Source organism: Mus caroli, chromosome 6 (assembly GCF_900094665.2).
Source record: "Mus caroli chromosome 6, CAROLI_EIJ_v1.1, whole genome shotgun sequence".
NCBI classification, from domain to species: Eukaryota; Metazoa; Chordata; class Mammalia; order Rodentia; family Muridae; genus Mus; species Mus caroli.
Window position 1 is genome coordinate 101,103,759 of NC_034575.1, and position 10,730 is coordinate 101,114,488.

Here is a 10,730-nt window from a genome sequence, read left to right on the forward strand (position 1 = left end):
GCCCTGCTTTTTTGTCTTAACTTTATTTTTAGTTTATTTGTTTTATGTGTATGAGTATTTGCCTACAATTATGTAATTGTACCACCTGTGTGCCTTGTGCCTGCAGAGATCAGAAATGGGCACCAGATACCCAAGAAGTAGGTTTACAAATGACTGAGAACTGTTTCTTGGGTGCTGGGTCTTGAAATCAGACCTTTACAAAAGCTCTCAATGACTGAACCATTTCTCTGGCCTAATATTACTGCTTTATACCTGGACCATTTTAGTTACCCTCCCCCCATGAAAAATAAGGATGCCACAGGCAGTTTCCTATGTTCAGGGTTTCTCTGAACTGGTGACACAGAAAACTTATTCAAGAGAGAACATGAAACGTAAGTTCTTAGAATTTGGTGGCTGTCTTTGCTTAAGGTGTTGTTTCATGCCGTATGTTATCTCAGTAGAGGAAAATGACTCACAGTGAGTAAATAGAACTCATTGGCCATCCTGGTATTGAACAAGATGTCTTTAAAACATTCCTACATCGAATTAAGTTACATATTACAAACAGGAGGAGATATTTAGGGTTAAGATGAAAACCTAAGGATAATAGTATATTTATAGGTTAACCAGAGGAGATTATATTGTAAGGTTTATTGGGAAGCTGCTCTTGGGCGAGTTCACTGGCCCCAAGGATTGAGGCCAGGGGAGTTGGCATGGGGATGGGGAAGAGAAAGAAAGAAAAGGCATGCCCACAGAGAGAGAAAGAAGGAGAAAATAAGAAGAGAGAGATCAAAATATTTGAATTATATAGGGAAGAGCCTCTGGGGAAAGGATAGTCCAGCCACTGTGCTGAAAAGTTATGGGTTGGGGATAGGATATGCCAGGTAGGGACTGAGAGATGCTGGGAGGAGCTGGAGGCCAGATCTGCTTTGATTATATAAAATATGCAACTCAGTACCTCATACTATGTTTGGTCTGAAACCAAACATCTATCACCCTAATCACCTAAGACCATATGTACCCACCCCATTGGACTTTAGACTATGAAGACACACACAAGTTTTCTATGTATAAAATCTTATACCTGTAAGTCTGCAGCAGATTACAAAATGGAATCCAGATTATGATAGTGGTTAGGAAGTGAAGGACTACAATTAAGGAACTGAGAGGCATCAGAATTTCATTATAGTTTTTTTTCCAATTTAAAACAATCAGAAAATTTGACCCAAAGTTTGTTTTCATTTTTTTTCTAAAATGATTTCTCAAAAAATATCTGTGTTCAAAATATAATAGTTGTCATGCATGGATGATTGACAGAGAGAAAGTTCCTGAATTCACTAACTGCGCTGTAATGAAAGGCAGTTTATATATATTTTTATACAGTCTTTAAGTTTTAAAAAAGCAGAGTAAAACAGCTCTGAGATCTGCACCACGAAACATGGGAGCCACTAGCTACATGTCCTCAAAGTAAATTTAGATCAATTACATTTTATGTATGTATGTATGTATGTATGTATGTATGTATGTATGTATGTATTTGGTTTTTTGAGACAGGGTTTCTCTGTGTAGCCCAGCTGTCCTGGAACTCACTTTGTAGATCAGGCTGGCCTTGAACTTAGAAATCCACCTGCCTCTGCCTCCCAAGTGCTGGGATTAAAGACGTGCACCACCACGCCTGGCTTAGATCAATTATATTTTAAAATAACTAAGTTCTTCATATTCATTATAATATATATATATATATATATATATATATATATATATATATATATATATATATAAAATGTACATACATATATATGTGCCACAAATATTCATGGGGATCAGAAGTGAATGTGAGGCTCCCCTGGGTCTAGGGTTAGAGATGATTCTGAGCTACCATGAGGGTTGTGGGAAGAGAAACAGGTCCTCTCCAAGGGCAGCCACTGCTCTTAACTACTGACCAATCTCTCTAGCACAGTTCCTAAGTTTTATTAGCCACATGTAAGTGCTCTGTAGCCACAAATATCTAGTAGTTTCCATTCTGGACAGCGCAGATGGAGACTGCTAACCTCTAAGGAAGCTCTGCTGGATAGCACATGCATTAGACTCTACAGTTTAGTGCCACTGAGAAGTCTCCCACCCTAATAAGCCAGTAGATTGGGATCAACAATGGCCGGAAGTGCAACAGAGAAGAGTTTGCAGAGAATGCCAAAAATGTATACTTGCACAGATGATAAATTGCTACATAGTCCAGACTTTGTGAAATTTATGCAATCCGAAGCATTTTCTATGCAATAAACTGTAATTTGTGATGTGCAGAAAAGAAAGAGGGTACTTCAGACTCTAATGAGAGAAAAAAATAAAAGATTGAGAATCATTAAACCAGTGCTTATAGAAGTAGATTTGATTTTCCGAGTTATTTATAAACACCTTTGGGGTGTTTTTCACTCTCACAGTAACAACAGGGGGGTTCACTCAATATTTATATTATATATATTATACTTGGAAAACAGGTAATACTTTCAAGTGTTGACAAATGTAGAAGAAGACTTGGTTGGCTCAAAACTGCATCTATCCGTGGAAAATTCCACATTAATATCCTTCTAACATTCAGTATGATGTATTTTTTAAACGGGCGACACATTTTATCTGTTTATATTTTATTTGAGCTATAAAATAGCCAATGATTATTCAATTTAGTCTGGAGTATAAAATACCATCCAGAACTCTACCTGGATGAGGGCTTTAAAGTTCAAACTTAATTCTGCTGCTTGCCTCTTACTAGAGATTGAATTGATTAATATCTGTGGCTTCTTGCTTTGTATTAATGATGTGAGAATCATAATATTGCCGTTAATACTGTAACCTTTGACAATAATGATAATCATTATATTTGAGTTATACTGTAAATTTTGGCCAATGCTTCCCAGCAGACTGTTCTTTATTTGAGTATTCCCTTCCTTCCTGGAACGCTCCCATGACAAGGATAGAGAGAATTACCAGTGACCTAGAGCTTTAGAGGGTGTTTGTTGTTTTAGAAGGAAATTAATGTGTTTCAAGATTACAGTTTTGAGTCTTATGTTAAGGTTTATCTAACTGTGCCATGCTGACTGTCCTAAACACTGTACAGTTGCCCAAGAAATATCCTGTGGCCAGAAGGACAGAAAAGGATATGGGGGAAAGAAGCAAGAGATGAAATTAGAATAAAGGGATAATTAAAAATATGAGAGAATTATGTTGAAATCGTCAAAATAATTAAAATAAGAATAAGTAGATAAAAGGAAATCTAGAACAAGTGTGACTCTAGTAAATATTAGCGTTATTAATATTGACTCATTCATTGTAATGAATGAATGAACCATAATAGCATAATATGCTCATTATTACACCTCAGTTTGAGATCCTTTGGAACTTTCAGTACTTACTGTTTGGCTTTGGACCAAGCACAGCGGGCAGAGCTGCATATTTTACATATCAAAGCAGATTTGGCCTCCAGTTTCCTCAGTCCTCACAAGTCATACCCTGCCCTCAGCCTTTGGGCTGCCCTTCTCCCAAAGGCTCCTCTCTCTATAATCTGGACAGTCCAGTAGCTCTCTCTCTCTCTCTCTCTCTCTCTCTCTCTCTCTCTCTCTCTCTCTCTCTCGCTCCCCCTCTTCTTCTTCCTCCTCCTCTTCCTCCTCCACTTCTTTTCTCTTACCTCCCCCCGACTCTTTTGGCTTCAATCCTTGGAACCATAGATCTTTCCAGAGAGCAACTTTCCAATAAACCTGCCTTTAATAAATCCTAATTTTGTGTGAACTGGCTTCTTTTCACTGGTGGAGGAATACTTATCAGTACTTCTTAGAGACTTAAGCAAATTGCTAAATTGTGAGTTGACAAAGGAGAGCCTTGAAGTCCCAACAAGGACCTTCTGGGTAGGAGCCATGCAGAACTCTATTGAAATAATTGTGCTGATTACTGTTGTTAGTCCTTTAGTTTATGTGTTAATTATAATAGGCTATCTTTTGGCTCCTTATACCAACATTTATTTATTTTAAAAATCAAGTGAAACAGTGTTTTCTTTACTTGATCACATTTGTGTGTGTGTGTGTCTCTGTGTGTGTGTGTGTGTGTGTGTGTGTGTGTGTGTGTGTGTGTGAAAGAGAGAGAGAGAGAGGAAGAGAGACACACAGAGAGACACAGAGACAGAAGATACTATACCCATTCCCCACACAAAATACACACACAAACACACACAGAGAAGAGAGGAAGGGGAAGGTGATATTAAATGTGGAAAGGAAACATGGCTTGAAATTCAAGAAACCATTTTGATAAAAATAAGCCTGGTCCTTTAGTATGATAGGAAAAGCTACCAGGAAAGCATATTCAGATGCTGGTAGCTGTGTTCCTGTAGTGTGCCCTCTTTTATAAGTATAAGTAGGATCTAAAAATTTATTTCTCTACCAAAGCCTATGTGATGATACTTCACATTAAGGTTTTCATTTTGAGACCAGTGAGAAGTACTTTCTTTCTCTCAGGGGTTTGCATGAGTAGCCACAATTGAAGTTATCTAAGTCAGTAGGTATTGTGGTGTTTTGGCAATTTTAAACTCTCAATGTCTATAGAAATTTACTTAAAATGTCTTTAGTACAAGTTTAATTTTCCCATGAATAAAGTTAATGATGTTTTGTGTGTGTATGTTTGTGTATGTGTGTATAGGCACAAGCCTCAAACCTGAGAGAGAAAGAGAGAGATTGGAATGGAGAAAGGGAAGAAGGGATAGAGGGAGGGGAGGTTTGTGATTAAGTAAATCATCTAAAGAGGGACTAAGGGGCAGAGCTATGAATTATATGCATATAAAAACAGATGGTTCATGACTTTAGGGGACTACCTTCCTTATGGTGGGTCTCCAATATTGCTCAACTTCTCCTGATATAAGATCAGCTTTGGTCAATGATGATTAGTGGTTTTGTGTAGGTGTGGACATTCTTCAGGTCCTCTCAACTGTAGAAAAATTCCTGTTATCAAAGGGTGGACTTCTGAAAAGCATATGGCTGCTTGTACTCAAATGCCAACTTCAGTCATCCTCAGAGATGCTGTGCATCTAGCCTCTCATTTTTTCTTCACTATTCCTCCTGCCTAGTACAAATTGCTCCTTCCCTGACCACTATCTATACATGCAAATATATTCATAATGTTCAATAACAACTGAGATATATTTGAGAACAATTGCTCTGTTCCTGGAGCTGGTGACTTGTGACCTTGTTCCTGGGACTGGTGACTTTCCTTATAATGTCAGGTCTAGTCCTAAAATGGAGACAAATGGGGTTTATGTCGTATTTTCAATTACATTACTTTGTATTTGACCAAATATATCCAGTGTATTTTAAGTTGATTCATTCATCAAAATGTCTTCCTTCTCTTAATTGTTGACAAAACTTGTCACTCTGTTCATGTTATCCTGCTTCAGCACATAATGTACTTGCACATGTGTAAAACATAAGTTTGAATGATGGAAACATTTTTATTGATGTAAAGCCCATTAATGTTGTTATTTATCACTCCTAACATGAAGCTATGACAATATTATAGTACTTTAGTTTACAGTGATCACATACATAGATTTGGAGAAATTGGTACTAGGTAGGAGTAACAGTTTCTCTCATCATGTCTTCCTTCTCAGATTGGGTCTATTTTATCTATATTGATTCCTTTTCCCTTTCTTTAGATATTCAGGATTATTAATCCATGCAGTTGCACAAATATCATTTTCATGTGTTTGCAGTATATTTACCTCAAATTGTATCCTACTGACTTTCATTCTATATCCTTGAAATAAATTGTTTTTGTTTAATTTTAATATTTTAATGAAATGATATAGTCTATCATATATGTGTTTATATATATGTGTGTATATATATAAGTATATAAATATATATATATATATACATTAGATTGAAGGTAATACAAAATTGTATTTTTCTTCTAGTAGAAGAAATTGATACTTTTCAAAAGTAAATCTTGTTTGAGACTTCTGTAGTTTGCCTATTTTATACCTTTATATAAGAAAAAATAATAACAATGTCTATTATAATGCATACATATAATTCTTGTGGATTTAGGAATAATGATGTGAGTTATAGTGACTTTGGTTTTTATGATAATCTCCATTAAACAATATTTATCATGAAGTTATTCCATTATATTTCATCCATACATCTTCTCAAAAGACATGCAAATTACTAAGCATTTTTTTATTCCCTCGTTCACTATATAGAAATTCTAAAGACATTATTCAGTTGTCTAAAAGTACAATTACTCTGCCAGGGAGAAGCCTAAGAGCAGATTCAAGTCGTTCCTCTTTTTGGACCAAGTGTCCCTGCCCTGATGCCTTTAAGAGCCCAGGCTTCAGCATGAATCATTTGAAATTCAGCTCATGGGAGTAGCTTGGTACATTCTTATGGTTTACAGGTAGAAATTTGTATCACCCTTTCCCTTCTTTTAACGATTGCTTCAAATAGAATTATATGTTTCTTCTTTAAGGTAAATGCATGACATACTGTAAATTTTCACCTCCAAATTTCCATATGCTTTACCTTTCCTCTGACAGTGTTTGTTTTTCACACTGTATTTCTCCCTTTTACGTAGGATTGAAACCTAAATCCTGTGCTGCACATGAATGATTGCTTTAACTACAACAGCGATTCTACTCTTTCTGCTTCTGACACAGATTTCTTTGGTCTTTTGCCGTTTAAATTACTATGTCGACTTCCTTGTCTTCATCAAAATTTTATGTTATCCTTTGGTGTGCTGGGCTTACCAACTTTTTTTCTAAGAAGATTTTATGTTAGTTTTTTTTTTAATTTACTCTAAGTACTCACTGCTCTTATATGTCTATGCTCATCTTTTGTTACATTTTGGATTTAATTCAAAAGAAAGTCTTGGAGTATTTTTTGTTTTAGTTTTTCAAATAATTTTTTTTTCAGTTTAAAAAATATACCTTAATCATATTGAGTTAGAAAATTTGAAATGTTTGGACAAAATTCAAAGGAAATATGTACAGTTCATTAATGTTGTTATTTATTATCCTGAACATGAAGCTGTGACAGTAATACAGTACTATAATTTCCCAGCGATCACATGCATACAGTTGCAGAAACTGGTACTAGAGAGTAGTCACAGTTTCCAAAGATATCATCTATGTTAGCTTAACTAGTTCATTATAATAAATTAGTGGCATGATGTCCAATGGAGTATACACATATACTTGAAAGCATATGCATATATCTATATACTACAGTTTTTATATATATATATATATATTACATATAGTATATTATTTGCGTTTATATTTAAAAGTTGAATAATTGAGAAATATATAGGTATACATATAGGGAACAAAATAAAGGGGGGACTCTCGGGAGGCCCTGGGGAAGAAGGGGAAGGAAAGGGGGCCAAACGTCCGGCCAGAGTTCCTGTGCTCTGTACGCAGGCAGAGCTGCGGGACACTTTTCCACTTGGCCCTGGGTGAGCATGCCTGACCCACTCAGTCAGGGGTGGAAAAGGGGCAGCTCCTGACAGGAGACCCTGCAGCTACCTTGCTAAAGCCCCGGGGTTGTAGGAGAGGGGCATAAGGGAAGAAGTTCCCAACACTGACCAGAGTGCATAGCAGGTCTTGATGGAGCAGAGACTCTTTATGATTTAAGAGCTTTATTATAGAAATATAGGGGAAAGAAAGAAGAGGGGGCTAGAGAGAAAAAGAAAGAGGGAGAGAGAGAGGAAAGAAGAAGAGAAAGAGAAAGGGAAGAGGAGAGAGAAGTGAGAGGTAAAGGAACAGGAACAAAGGAGTAAGAGTAAGAGAGCGAAGTGGGGGCTAAGCACCCCTTTTATGGTCTTCCCTGTTGCTAGGTAACTGGGAAGGAGTTTAGGCTGAAGGTCCGAAGCTTGGGCCATTGCTTATGTGACTACTGATCATGCTTCTCTTGTGGGGCCTGTGGGAGGTTGTACCTTAGGCAGGGGCCAGAGTTCCAGAAGCATGAGGGAACACCTACAGTGTCATGTAGGTGAATTATGACCATCGGGGTTCAGACCTCAGCTCGACTGGAGACCAACTTGCCATTCCGCACATATACATATATAAAGACCCAATTTCATGCATATAGGCAATAGTTGACTAACAAATTAAGCCAGCTGTTCTATAAGTTAAGAAACATAACTAACATTATAACAATGCAAATGTAGTAAAAGTAGAGGAAATCACTTGTCATATTTTAGATATAGATGAAACTATAACACATTTTCTTTTTATTTATTTATTTTTACCAATTTATTTATGTACTTTGCATCCTGATTGCAGAGTCCCCTCCCTTCTCTTACCTCCCTCTACCCCCCTCCATTTCTCCTAAGAGAAGGGGAGGCCTCCCCTTGATATCAATTCACCTTGGCATATCAAGGTACAGTGGGACTAGGCACATTTTTTCCTATTGAGCCTAGACAGGGCAACCCAGTTAGGGACAAGAGATCCAAAAGTCTGCAACAGACTCAGAGAGAGCCCTTGCTCTAAATGTTAGGGGTCCCACATGAAGTCCAAGCTGCACATCTGTGACATATGTGTAGGAGAACTTGGTCTGTCCCATGCATGCTTTCGGTTGGTGGTTCAGTCTCTATGAGCATGTATATACCCAGATTGACTGATTCTATAGGTTGTCTTATGGTGTCTGTGGCCCCTTTGGCTCCTTCAATTCTTCCTCACCTCTTCTAGAAAATTCTTCAAGGTCCACCTTCTGTTTAGCTGTAAGTTTATGAATCTGTTTCCATCAGCTCCTGGGTGAAGCCTCTTAGAGAAAAGTAATGTTAAGTTTCTGTCTACAAGTAAAGGAAAATATCATTAATAGTGTCAGCAGAGTGCTCACTTATGGTTTAATTCTAAAGTTGGGTCAATAATTAGTTGGCCATTCCCTCAATTTCTGTTCTATCTTTATCCTTGCATATCCTGAAGGCATGACAAATTGTGAGTCTAAGATTTTGTAGCTGGGTCTGCGTCTCCATCCCTCCATTGGACATTTTCCTAGGTTATAGGAGGTGGCCTTTCAGGTTACATATTCCCATTGCTAAGAGTCTTAGTTTGGATCTCCCTTATCGATTCCGAGGAATTCCTCTTGTCCTAAGTTTTAGCTTGTTCCAGAGATGTTCTCTCCTGACCAGTCCCAGTTCTCTCTCCCTCCAACCTCCCAACACTTTATCTCTCCTGTTCCCCTTTCCTACCCAGTTCCCTCCCTCCATCCTCCACTGATGCCTATTTTTCCCCTTCTCAGTTTGCTTCCCCCAAAACAATTCTTTACAGATTTTGAAAGAATAATACTCAACTTCCTATGAAATTAAAAAAAAAAAAACTAGGATAGCTAAAACAATCCTATACAATAAAAGAACTTCTGGAGGTATCACCATCCAGGATTTCAAGTTGTACTACAGAGTAATAGTAATAAAAACCTAATGGTATAGGCATATATACAGACAGGTTGGTCAATGCAATAGAAGTCCTAGAAATAAACCTACACAACTACGGATAATTGATTTTTGACAAAGAAGCCAAAATTGTACAATGGGGAAAAAAGTAAATATCTTCATCAAATGGTGCTGGTCTAACTGGATGTTTGCATGTGAAAGAATGCAAATAGATCCATATCTATGACCCTGCAAAAAACACAAGTCTAAGCAAATGAAAGACCTCAACATAAAATTGGATACCCAAAATACAATAGAAGAGAAAATATTGAATAGCCTTGAACACATTGGTATAGGAGATAACTTCCTGAAGTGAATATGAAAATCTCAGAAATAAAGTCAACAATTAATAAATTGTACCTCATGAAATTGAAAAGGCTCTGTAAGGCAAAGGACACTGTGAATAGAACAAAATGGCAGACTACATAACAGGTAGATGTCTTTATCAAACCTACATCTGATGGGGGACTAGTATTCTCAAGATCTCAAGAAATTAGACACCAACCAACCAACCAAATAACCCAATTAAAAAAGTAAAGTATATGGGGGTGACATTCAGCTGGTGGTTTGGGGTTACATACCTTCCACCTTAGACCATGGCCAAGTTTATCCATAAGTTCACAGAGAAGGCACCATCGATGGTGGCTGCTGCTGTGACTTACTCAAAGCCTCGATTGGCCACATTTTGGCACTACATCAAGGTTAAGCTGGTTCCCCCAACCCCTGGTGAAATCCCTACAACTATTCAAAGTGTGAAAAAAAATCATACAAAGTGTTAAAACTGGTAGCTTCAAACACCTTACGTTTAAGGAAGCTATGCTGAATGGTTTGGTGGCCACTGAGGTGTGGATGTGGTTTTATATTGGACAGATCATGGGCAAATGTGTCATTGTTGGCTATGATGTTTGAAGACCAATCGTTAACTTCCGATTTGAGTTCTTATTTGAATGTTCTTGGACCCTGTGTAACAGGGCTGCTCGGTGTTGAAAAATAAAAGTAAATACTCGAGTATTTCTCGGTGTTGAAATACTCGGTGTTGAAAAATAAAAGTAAAGTATAGCGCTAAACAGACAATTCTGAACATCTGAATCGCTAATAGACAAGAAGCACTTAAATGTTCACTGTCCTTAGTCATCAAGGAAATGCAAACCAAAATGACTTTGAGATTCCATATTACACACATCAGAATGGCTAAGATCAGAATGGATGATGAGAATATAGAGCAAGAAGAGCACTATTCCTTTGTTGGTTGGAATTGTACAACCATTTGGAAATTAATTTGGAAG

The 10,730-nt window shown here is 37.3% G+C and overlaps 1 pseudogene; it reads left to right on the forward strand.

The window, feature by feature from the left end:
* The first annotated feature begins 10,040 nt into the window (after nt 1-10,040).
* LOC110295563 lies at nt 10,041-10,353 on the forward strand (annotated as a pseudogene).
* Nucleotides 10,354-10,730: the final 377 nt, after the last annotated feature.